Source organism: Mytilus edulis, chromosome 7 (assembly GCF_963676685.1).
Source record: "Mytilus edulis chromosome 7, xbMytEdul2.2, whole genome shotgun sequence".
NCBI lineage: Eukaryota > Metazoa > Mollusca > Bivalvia > Mytilida > Mytilidae > Mytilus > Mytilus edulis.
In genome coordinates this window covers 20,394,962-20,407,912 of record NC_092350.1, presented here as the reverse complement: position 1 = coordinate 20,407,912, position 12,951 = coordinate 20,394,962, and the positions used below count along the sequence as shown (strand labels likewise).

At 33.1% G+C, this 12,951-nt stretch overlaps 1 long non-coding RNA gene across 1 annotated transcript; it reads right to left on the bottom strand.

The window, feature by feature from the left end:
* Window positions 1-3,674: 3,674 nt before the first annotated feature.
* Window positions 3,675-11,059, bottom strand: LOC139480989 (uncharacterized). Its single transcript, XR_011654545.1, has 3 exons — window positions 10,924-11,059; window positions 6,805-6,898; window positions 3,675-5,400 (listed from the first exon to the last, which is right to left on the bottom strand). It is a non-coding gene; the product is annotated as an uncharacterized lncRNA (long non-coding RNA).
* Window positions 11,060-12,951: the final 1,892 nt, after the last annotated feature.

Here is a 12,951-nt window from a genome sequence, read left to right as displayed (position 1 = left end):
GGGACAGGACAGTCAAACTCATAAATCGAAAATAAGATGACAACGCCATGGCTAAAAAATAAAAAGATAAACCGACAAATATAAGTACAAAAGACACAATATAGCAAACTATAGACTAAACAACACGAATCCCACCAAGAACTGTTGGTGATATCAGATGCTCCGGAATGGTAAGCAGATCTTGCTCCACATGTGGCACCCGTCGTAGTGCTCATGTTATAATATTACAAAGCCGTTAAATAGTCTAATTTGGTAGGTTACATTCGTGATGAAAATGGAAGTGGATTGTAGTCACGACATAAGGAACATATCCGATATCATCTGTGAAACAGTTATTCCATTACCGTAACGGTCAACCAGCTTGTGATGGCGTTAGTAAAATTTACGAAGGGATGATTTCAACTTCACCGTTTGGAACTCTTGGTTTAATAGCTTCCTTGTGAGCACCAACCCTCTATCGAGTAAACCATGATAGGAAATACAAACCCAGATATACAGCTTTAAAAATGTACAGTTTATATACAGTTTTACAGATGTACAGTTTATATACAGCTAAACAGATGTACGATATATATACAGCCTAACAGATAGACAGTTTATATACAGCTGTGAAGCTGTTCAGTTTATATACAGCTTTACAAATGTACATTTGATATGCATCTTTAGACATGTACATCAAGATTACTTGTACTAAAGTAGTTGTGAAGAAATGGAAAGTTCACAATTTGGAAGCTGAAATAATCTCTTTTGTCGTAAAGTTTTGTTTTCAACCGACCCTCATTTTCACTTTATAGATGTAAGTCAATATATGAAGCAGACCTAGCTGTATCTGTTGTATCCTTTATATCTAGTTCAATGGGATAGATGCGTTCAACATAGTCACCAAATTTTAAATAATCTAGTGAGAGAACATCATCTTTATAGCGGAAAGTAAAGTTAAAGGATATTGCTGACTTCTTATCTTTCTTCATAAGAAGTTCCTGTATGAAGTCGGCTACATAATAATATAGTCGGCAGGAAGAAATGTACAATTGGTAATAGCACAACAAATATGAGTTCACTTTATTTTATTAGTGTTCATGTTTTCATCATTAATTCACAATTACAAATGCGCATCTGGTGCAAGAAAATTGGTACCGTTAATTTTATTACTACCACTGGGTCGATGCCTCTGCTGGTGGACTATTAGTCCCCGAGGGTATCACCAGCCCAGTAGCCAGTACTTCGGTACTGGCATGAAAATACGGATTTTTTGTGTTATTAAAATTTACCGTTACAAAATATTAGAAATTATTTTAAATTAAGGAATGTATCTCCCTCATGCAAAGCTCTGATTCCTTTCACGGATTTGGCTATACTTTTTGGACCTTTTGGATTATAGCTCTTCATCTTTTATATAAGCTTTGGATTTCAAATATTTTGGCCACGAGCATCACTGAAGAGACATGTATTGTCGAAATGCGCATCTGGTGCAAGAAAATTGGTACCGTTAATTTTATTACTACCACTGGGTCGATGCCTCTGCTGGTGGACTATTAGTCCCCGAGGGTATCACCAGCCCAGTAGCCAGTACTTCGGTACTGGCATGAAAATACGGATTTTTTGTGTTATTAAAATTTACCGTTACAAAATATTAGAAATTATTTTAAATTAAGGAATGTATCTCCCTCATGCAAAGCTCTGATTCCTTTCACGGATTTGGCTATACTTTTTGGACCTTTTGGATTATAGCTCTTCATCTTTTATATAAGCTTTGGATTTCAAATATTTTGGCCACGAGCATCACTGAAGAGACATGTATTGTCGAAATGCGCATCTGGTGCAAGAAAATTGGTACCGTTAATTTTATTACTACCACTGGGTCGATGCCTCTGCTGGTGGACTATTAGTCCCCGAGGGTATCACCAGCCCAGTAGCCAGTACTTCGGTACTGGCATGAAAATACGGATTTTTTGTGTTATTAAAATTTACCGTTACAAAATATTAGAAATTATTTTAAATTAAGGAATGTATCTCCCTCATGCAAAGCTCTGATTCCTTTCACGGATTTGGCTATACTTTTTGGACCTTTTGGATTATAGCTCTTCATCTTTTATATAAGCTTTGGATTTCAAATATTTTGGCCACGAGCATCCCTGAAGAGACATGTATTGTCGAAATGCGCATCTGGTGCAAGAAAATTGGTACCGTTAATTTTATTACTACCACTGGGTCGATGCCTCTGCTGGTGGACTATTAGTCCCCGAGGGTATCACCAGCCCAGTAGCCAGTACTTCGGTACTGGCATGAAAATACGATTAAAATTTACCGTTACAAAATATTAGAAATTATTTTAAATTAAGGAATGTATCTCCCTCATGCAAAGCTCTGATTCCTTTCACGGATTTGGCTATACTTTTTGGACCTTTTGGATTATGAACACTGTGCGGGACAAATTTGCCATTCCGGTATCGGCAAATCTGACTTTGTCGGTTTACAAGATATCAAAAAAAAAATTTGCCCAGTGATAGATTATTGAAAAATTAAAAAAATGCCATATGTCCCAACTTGTCACTCTTGTCACTCTTGTCACTGCAGCTGATTAAAAGTACATTTCCCATGGGAAATTTGATAATTCCCATGGGAATATTAGAATTTCCCATGGGAACATTGAAAGTTCCCATGGGAAAAATTACTTTTCCCATGGGAAGTTTAGAGTTCCCATAGGAACTTTAAAGTTCCCATGGGAACATAAGTAAATTGTTTGTTCCCATGGGAAGTTCTAAATTTCCCAAGGGAAACTTTAAATTTCCCAAGGGAACTTTTCTTCCCAAGGGAACTCCTTTTCTTCCCATGGGAAAATACTTTTCCCATGGGAACAATATTTTTTCCCATGGGAACAATATTTTTTCCCATGGGAACAATATTTTTTCCCATGGGAACAATAATTTTTCCCTTGGGAACAATAATTTTTCTCTTGGGAACAATATGTTTTCCCATGGGAACAATAATTGTTCACATGGGAAGTGATATAACTAAAAAGAAAAAAGAAAAAAATCCTCTAATTGCATGAGTGAAGCAATTTCACAAAACGGACTAAGTTATTATGGGTACAAGTATTTCTTTGAATCTTAATTGTAGAAATATATAATTGTGTGTTCTACGATTTTTGTCTAGGCATGCTTAATTGAAAGTAAATCACTATGTGTCAAAAATTTAACTACATGTACTATAAATTCAGAAATTATTGCTGTTTTTATTATTGTGAAAATAGTGACAGGGTTATAATCACAATAATATACACTTGCATATTGAAATTTTTTATGAACTAAACAGGATTATTCTAAATTTTGCACACAAAAAAATGATGAAATTGAGAAAAATCGCACTTACAATTGCTAGCAATAATTTCTGAATTTTCAGTATATAGTTTTGCATATATAGCTTTCCCACCATTGCACACAGTGTCTTATGTTTATCCATTTGAATGTTTTTGTGTTTTTTTCATGCAGACATTTAAATGTTGATAGGTCTTGCTCATTGTTGACGGCTGTTCAGTCACTGGCTGAAAATACCTTTATCTCTGGTTTTTAGTTGTCTCATTGGCAATCACATACCATATCCTTACTTAATTTCAACACTTCTTAATTTAAGTTATGTACATTTGAGAATATCATTTTCAAAAAGACAAAACATTACAATTGGTATAACAAATAAGGCACTTGTGTTTTAATATTTCATCTTTCACTGAGATAACACCATCAAGTAAAATGTGTGAAACAAAAACAGAAAATTAAACAAACAGCAATAAAATAACTTAAGCAAGTGTCAATAAACCTGCACAAATAACATGAATAATATATCTAAGGTCATAAGCAAGTGACAATAAACATACAGCAATAATATATCTAAGGTCATAAGCATAAACATGCAGCAATATTATACATTGTATATCTAAGGTCATAAGCAAAAGACAATCAACATACAGCAATAGTATATCTAACATGTCTAAGGTCATAAGCAAAAGACAATCAACATACAGCAATAGTATATCTAAGGTCATAAGCATAAACATGCAGCAATAATATATCTAAGGTCATAAGCAAGTGACAATCAACATACAGCAATAATGTATCTAAGGTCATAAGCATTTTAAAAAAAACATGCAGCAATAATATATCTAAGGTCATAAGCAAGTGACAATCAACATACAGCAATAATGTATCTAAGGTCAAAAGTATAAACATGCAGCAATAATATATCTAATTTCATAAGCATTAACATACAGCAATAATATATCTAAGGTCATAAGCATAAACATACAGCATTAATAATATATCTAAGGTCATAAGCAAGAGAAAATAAACCGGTCTTGTATAAGAATATTAACAGTATCCGGGACAAGTTTGCAATTCCGCTGAGTGCAAAAGTTGTCACCTTAATTTTTGGAGTTAAGTCAAAATGAAGTTGATAACTTGATTGGTATTGGTTCTCTGATATTTGTCCTAAATATGTTTGGCTCTAGCACCACTGTTGAAAAAGTAATGCCCCTTTTTTCAACAATTTCCTCAGAGGAAAAAGAGTTTTCCTCAAGGGAAAAAGATTTCCCTTAGGAAATTTGCTGCATAATTATTTCCTTTGAGGAAATTCTTTTTCTTTTGAGGAAATTTGCCGCTTCAAATTTTCCTTTGAGGAAATTTCCTCTAAGGAAATCATTGTTCTTCAAATTTCCTCTAAGGAAATTTCTGAACATCAAATTTCCCTTAAGGAAATGTTTTTCCTCTATAAAAATTTCATAACAGTACAAACATTGACAAACAGTATAAATATATTTTCTCCTAGACTGAATTATTGATCATGTTGATACAAAAGATTATATAAAATAAACACTTTTCATGTCAAATTAACTTGTCTTCTGTTTCAGCTGCTGTGTATAATTATTCTACCCCCTACATAACAGTTCAGTGCATAAATAATTCCATTCACAAGACATCTTCCTTCAATTGGTTGAATAAATTTTGGCAACTTGTTCTTCAAACATCTTCTCTGTATATTTGATATGATGGAGAGCCATGTTCATAATATTATGTACATGAATGGATAATGCATGTGTTTATTTCGACAACAAACATGACAAAGATACTATTTGTTTTCTTAATTTCTCCATAATCCATCAGTGAATATGTAGGTTGTTACATTTTACACCATTGTGTCCTTGTGCATCTTTGATAGTACTCCATTTTGTTTATAGCAATTTTGTAGAATTTTTTCTATTTCTTTTTCCAGAAAAACACACAATTGAGTTCATTTCACATTAATTAATCCAATTAGCACATTATGTAGAAAAGTATTAACAAATAAGTTTCCTCTTCAGTATAGTTGCAGGACCTGACGATGATCATAAAAACCAAGATATCTGACCTATAAATACACAAAATAAAAAAAAAGAAGTTATAAACATGATAAATGGAGAAAAAAAACAGCAATATAAATAGGCTTATTTTATCATGTTTTAATTAAAGTCATAAGAAACCTCAAATTAAAAAAGAATATGTATAATAATTATGTTTTTTATATTACTAAATGGATAGTTTTCATTATGCAACTTAAGTACATATACTTTTTTCTGAGGAAAATTCTTTAATTTGTCCACATTTAGAAGAAGTTTACTTATTTTTAATTGCTTGCTTCCAGGAAGCAATTCGCCGATACATATTTTCCATATACATAGTGACCCGAGTGTAACCCTCCTCGTAAAAATCCGGTGACCACAATATGCAAGGATCTGTCATTGAAATAAACAAATAGCTGATTATACATGTTAAACACGTGCTCAATACCCATGCTTTTTGTGATTTGTTTACTATAAGGTGGCAATCGGTAAAACTCAGCTTCAAAACACGGCATTTAATGAGCAGCATTATTTGTTAAATCATAACAAACAGAGAGAAAAAAATATTGACGATTTATATGATATACTTGTGAAAATAATGATAAAATCGTGCACAGAGGACTAAGTTTATGATGTATACATGCATTGGTTCAAAAGTTGTACAAACTTTATTTTTCATCACTCACTCTTTTCATATGACTTTAACATTTGAGAAACTTTCATTTGATATTCTTACTTGTCATGCTTTATATGAGTTCTCTTATTTCAGTGCTTTGTGTCCAAGATTAAATATTCGTTGTTTAGTGCCTTGCAGTGATATTTAAAGTTTAGCCACTTGCAAAAGTTGTTATAGAATGTTCATATGCTGTGTTATTTAAACCACTGTCCTATATTATGGTCAGCTAAGAGGTTGAGTGCTCACAGACATGATATTTCTTTATTAATTGTTATTGTTTTTGAACATGTTGAACTAAATTGGATTGTTTAAATCTTTTCATGTTGGGATCTTTATTGGCTGACCTATAAAGGAAGTGTTGTCTCATTATTGAAGGCCAGCCCATCATTGGCCTTTACCGGTAATTTCTGGCATCCACTTCTTTGAACTCTGGTGGATAAGTCACTCATTTACCATACCACATCTTCTTATTTTTATAAGAGTCATCATTCAAAGGCAATTACTTTTATCATGTTTATTACTGTAATTCAGAAATTATCCAGAGGTTTTTAGTAATGCGATTAATGTGACTGGGTGAGTATCGCAAAAATAAGAAATCATATTTTGATAACAGAAACATATATATATATATCATGTATATCATGTATATATAATTGATGCAGATTTTTTTTGTAATCACAATAAGTTGTCCATTCCCTGAAAAATAATAAATGCAAGCAATAATTTCTGAATTTACAGTATATAGAAGTGGTCTTACCATTTAGGCCTTGTTGTATTCTGTTTATCTTGTTTTGTCGCTCATTTCTATTGAAACTGTTTATATTTTTCATTATTTTTCTATATTTCTTGTCCTATAAAACATAAAAAGGGTAAAAACTATTATTAAACATTAGTATTTTCTTTATATACAATAATATTTAATAAGAATGGAATATTTGTGCTATTTCATTTCACAAACTTTTGGTCAGTCATGACTTTCAAAGACTTTCACCCTGGTTAATAGTTTAAAAAACAAACATTCCCATACTTTTTCTTAGTGTTCGTACTAATTTTTCATTGGACAACAAAAACATGATTCAACTATTCTTCTATGATTTGTTTTGCTTGACTACGTTAAACTCTGAAATATTGTTTACAGTATAATCTGTATGTGTCTAACTCATCAAAATTTCAAATTAATATATAAATAACCAATAAGAATGCTATGCATGGCTCAGCTTGATACAAACGTACACTTTAAACCCTGAACAGTTGGAGCAAGTATGGACACAACATTCAATTCAAACTTTTCTACATTGGTTAGAGGTATAGGGGGAGGTTGAGATCTCACAAACATGTTTAACCCCGCCGCATTTTGCGCCTGTCCCAAGTCAGGAGCCTCTGGCCTTTGTAAGTCTTGTTTTATTTTAATTTTAGTTTCTTGTGTACACTTTGGAAATTAGTATGGCGTTCATTATCACTGAACTAGTATATATTTGTTTAGGGGCCAGCTGAAGGACGCTTCCGGGTGCGGGAATTTCTCGCTACATTGAAGACCTGTTGGTGACCTTCTGCTGTTGTTTTTTTATTTGGTCGGGTTGTTGTCTCTTTGACAAATTCCCCATTTCCATTCTCAATTTTATGGATACAACTCTGAATTGTAAATTTGGATTGTGATTCAATAGTTGATGCAGCATAGGTTTCTGACATTGAATGAATGTGGTCCAAGTACTTAAAAATTTTAAATTGACAATTAACCTCTAAAATGGTCCAATATTCAAAATCTTAATACATGGTTAGATGCAGCATATCAACATGATCAAAGAACCCAAATAATTCATTATTTGATGAAATCAAATAAAGTTCAATTTTGGACCCTTTAGATCTCAATGTGGACCAATTTGTTAACGGGCCAAAATATCAAAAATCTAAATGAATGGTTAGATTCAGCATATCAAAGAACCCCATATATATATATTCAATTTTTTTGAAATCAAACAAAGTAAAATATTGGACCCCAATTTGGACCAACTTGAAATTTGGGCCCATACTAAAAATCTAAGTAAATATTCAGATTCAGCATATTAACATGATTAAAAAACACCAAGAATTTAAATATTATTAAAATCAAAATAAGTTTAATTTTGGACCCTTTGAACCTTAAGATAGACCAATTTAAACAGGACCAAAAAACTAGGAATCTAAATACACAGTTAGATTTGGAATATATATATATATATCAAAGAACCCCAATAATTCAATTTTCTATAAAATCAAACAAAGTTTAATATTGGCCCCTTTTGGCCCCTAATTCATGTAATTTCTAAACTCTGGACAAAAACTCTGGTCACAAACCCTGTGTTTGAGTTTCATAGATTTCTGTTAACTTAAACTAAAAGTAATTATGCGAAAACTAAGTGTCTTCGGACTACGACGACTACATGATAAAATTGAGAATGGGAATTGGGAATGTGTCAAAGACCCCCCTTTTTTGGACTATCAATGCATTTGAATGGGGACATGTAATTACCCCCCCCCCCCCTTTTTGTCCTGGGTTAGGAAACCCCTTTTTAAAATGACTGGATCCGCCCCTGAAGGGTCTATCATTAAGTTTGACAACTTCAGACATACTACTTTACCAAAATAATTGACACATTTCATCCAATTTAATTTCATTCTTTACTTGCTATTTCATCCATAATATTTTAAAGAAAGAAATTTGGAAGGAGTATGATTTTAATTTGCAAGTTATACACTATCCAAACTAGAGACCTAATAGAGTAGATATATACTTGACTAAGGGAGCTACCATTTGATTTTTATGGGGGGGGGGGCTAGGATGAAAAATTTTATCCTGCATTTTTTTTTTAGCTGTAATCTCTGTCCTGCCTTTTTATTTTTCACTCTGTTCGTTCCTGCCTTTCTTTTTTTAGTTTATCCTGACTTTTTTTACCAAAATTGTCGTCCTGACTTTTTTTTTTGCTAGTGTCTCATCCTGCCTTTTTTTTCTTCTCAAAACTCCTGTTCTGCCTATTTTTTCAAATTTCATCCTAGCCCCCCATAAAAATCAAATGGAAGCTCCCTAGTTTAAATCAAACTTGGGGTGACTGGGGACAAAGATTTAAGGGAATAGATGACAGTTTACCTACAATGATCTAGCTTCATGGCAATGGCATACATTACAGACTACATGTACATCATGTACATGGTCATTCTTAATTGTGTTTAAACTTTGGGAGTTCATTTTTTTAATGTTTAAAGCTAACAATTTCAACTACATACATTTATCAAGATTTGATTCTACATTTATATATATAATTGTGTATGTCACATGTATGTTCATGATGTATTTTAATGTAAAGCATCTGAAAACTCATTAGCCGTTTCATATTTATTTCAGTTCTTCAAAAGGCAAATTTATATGAGCCTATGCCAGGGCCGTAACTAGGGTTCGATTTCATGGGACGCAGGGATTTTGGGTCGCCAATTGAGGCCCCAAGAAAGGAGGGTTAGGGGCACAGCCCCCGTCGATTTCTTCCTCAGTAAAATGGCTAAAAATGACCCGTTTCCCTTCAATTTCCTTACTTTAAGACTCATCAGTATTGTCGGCTTAAACCTGGAAGCATTATTTATGCAAAAACAAACTGAGATTGCTGTTCGGGGTGAGTCAACTCACGGCTCCGTCTTGAAGGCCGTACTTTGAACTATAATTATTAACATTAAATACATTGTGACCGCCGATTTTTTTCCCTCAGTAAAATGGCTAAAATAACACGTTACTTTAAGACTCATCAGTAATGCATGGACCTGGAAGCTATTTGTTTTGCAAACAATTATCATATTCAAAGATATTTTTGTTAGAAATCAAAGTGGTAAGTTAAAAAAAAAAATATATAAAGCAAGATAATACTAGAAAGCAAATATTTTTTTCATCGAGGACCTTGAATTTCAATATTGTTGAAAGCTGAACAGACATGTATAGAACTACAACGAATGGGAGTGTTTGACTACTAAGGCATTGACCATAATGTTCTTGTACGATCGCAAGACGTACTGTCTGACTAGACACTTTAAAAAAAATATCCAACAACTGATTCAACCAGTAACGAATTTCCGATATCATAAAAGATTCACAATACAAAGGGAACTTCCTCTGCTTAATTGAGCTCCTAAATAAATGTGATATTAAGTTAAGTTTAATTTAAAATTGTCGAAAGCAAAGTTTCATATATGCGGTCTCGTACAACATAGGATACTGAATAACAGATGGATGGCCACACGAAAAAAAAACTAAAACAAATACTGAAATGGTTCACTTTCGATCAAAAATCCGGAAAGTGACAGATATATCACGTATCATGATAACTACTGTTAAAACTGTAAACATGTGTTGTTTATAATACAAATTCAAGTTCTTCATGTACATATTGTGAATATTTCATTTTTTTTTACTTAAAAAAAAATTTGGTGTAGAAAATTCAGGGGAGGCAGTTGCCCCCCCCCCCCCCCCCCCCCCCCCCCCTGCCTCATAGGTAGTTACGGCCCTGTATGCCTGAAAACAGAGATTTCTTATTAAGGAGAAAGCCCCGCCCCCCCCCTTTTTGGTGTGAAATATTTTGTTGATTATATAGGGAATCACTGAAGCATGACTGGAGCAAGCATCCCCCCCCCCCCAAAAAAAAACAACAAAAAATTAAAAAAATGGAAATTTCTGGATCTGCCCATGTCAACCTTTCACTCAGGTCATTGGTGAAGAGTTGTCACACAAAATAAATGATATCAAATGTTCATATGTATATATATATGTTTTAGCTCGTGTAGGTGTAAGGAGGCAACCATTTGATTTGTAGGGCGAACAGGGTGAATAATCTTGCCTTGTAAAACTTGTGCTAAATACATTTCCATTTAAAAATCCGTCAGCCCAATCTCATCCAGTGAAATAGATTATTATCTGTTTTCGAAATTATATGGAAGTACTTAGTAGTTCAGACGCATTGCAAGGCATTTTTTCTAAGGAGACGTGTAGACTCATTTAATTGGGGGAATGGAACCAATAAATTGATAGGATCCGATATGATCTTCCCAGTACGGAGCACCTATTTTTTTTAGGTAATTATTATTAGTGTCGGTGATCTCACAAGTAAATCAGAGAAAATATTGCATGCATTGCATGCAAATTAATGAGCAGAGAAGAGACAATTATCAACTTGTGTATTATTCATTTTCTCGCAGTTATTTACGGTAAATTAACTATATGTATATATATCCCAAAACAGGTGTTCGGTTCTAGTACTATACAATTTAGTAAAACTGCTATATTTTGGGACCGAAAAGGGGTCTTACTGAACCTACTCCTTTATAAATCTTAAGTAGGAATGCGTGGGTTCCATTTCATGAGACCTACACGGATTTTTTATAAAATAAATTTAAAAATTATAAATACAGTTTTCAATTCTTTCCCGGCATAGATAAAAAAAAATATGAAAATAAATAATCTTTTGAAAATAATACGATATGGTTTAATTATTTCACTTCATTATAATAATGATAAATCCTTTAGATCTGAATTGTTTAATTAAAACGAATTTATCATTTTGATCTACCGATAAACTTTAAATTGAAGTGACATGGTCAGTTAAGTAACCTGATTAGTTGCATGGCTGATTACCATCTTACAGGTGACCCAGTAATTTTCCATATGACACTAGCGTACCCTTGGAGTGTGTATAACTTATTTTTTGGGGAACATCCTGTCCACGTGTAATACTTAGCATATATTGCAACATTTGACATTAAACAAATTTTCTTTGTAGCATCGGAGGCAATTTCATGTTCAACCACACAGAAAATTTCACAAAAAAAATATGATAAAATCATAAGAAAAAGAATAAGAAATACTAACAAATAAATTTGGCATTAATAAAACGGGGATTCGTGTATTCAAGAGCTTATTTTCAGTGGACAACAACAAATGGAAGTTTTTAACGACCTTGACTGGCTATAATATATATGTTCCAGACCATATGAGTATTTGGACCGTACGCGTACGGTCCGGACCGTATACGTATACTCGTACGGTCCGACCATACGCGTACGGTCGGACCGTATGAGTATACGCGTACGGTCCAGCTGACCAGACATATTTTGAGATCATATGGGTTAAAAACAAATATTTATCAAAATCTTTATTTTTAGTTATACAAATTGTTATTATTACAAATAGATGGATGAAGTGAATAAGCGAACAATTGACATTAAATATTTGTTTAATTGTATATCTGAATCCTATTTTGTTACTCTGGCCCAAGGTGACACTAGTCTTGCTACCACAAGGAACGTCATATTTTTTTTACATTAACATTTTTGGTTCATGCATGTTCCTTTGCATATGCATTTTTTTTTGTAAAGTTCCTAAATATTCTATGACAATTGTCCTCCCACATTATGTTTACTTCCGATAACTTCAATTTCAATGAGCATACTGGGCTGCAATTAATGAATTACTTACATGCTTAATACAGGAAATAAACAGATTAAATAAGCGTGGTTTTTTTTAAATAGTTAAAATATTTAGTTTTTGTTTCAATTACTATTGAACTTTTTATATTAATTTGAGATATAAGTTGTGTTGATCTGTTATATACATTTGTATCTAATAAACTTGACCAACTTCTTAATATTAGTCAGACCGTACGCGTACGGTCCGACCGTATACGTATTTTGAAAAAGTACGCATACGGTCCAGACCGTACGCGTACGGTCCAAATACTCATACGGTCTGGAACATATATATAGCACTTGCACGGTCGTTCCATAATGTACAGTATTTTGAACAGCTTCAAATATATGGGGTCCGTAGTAATACCGCAAAGGATCTCCTTAGTGCACTAAGAACAAAAATGTGCACTAAGGACCTGATGGAATG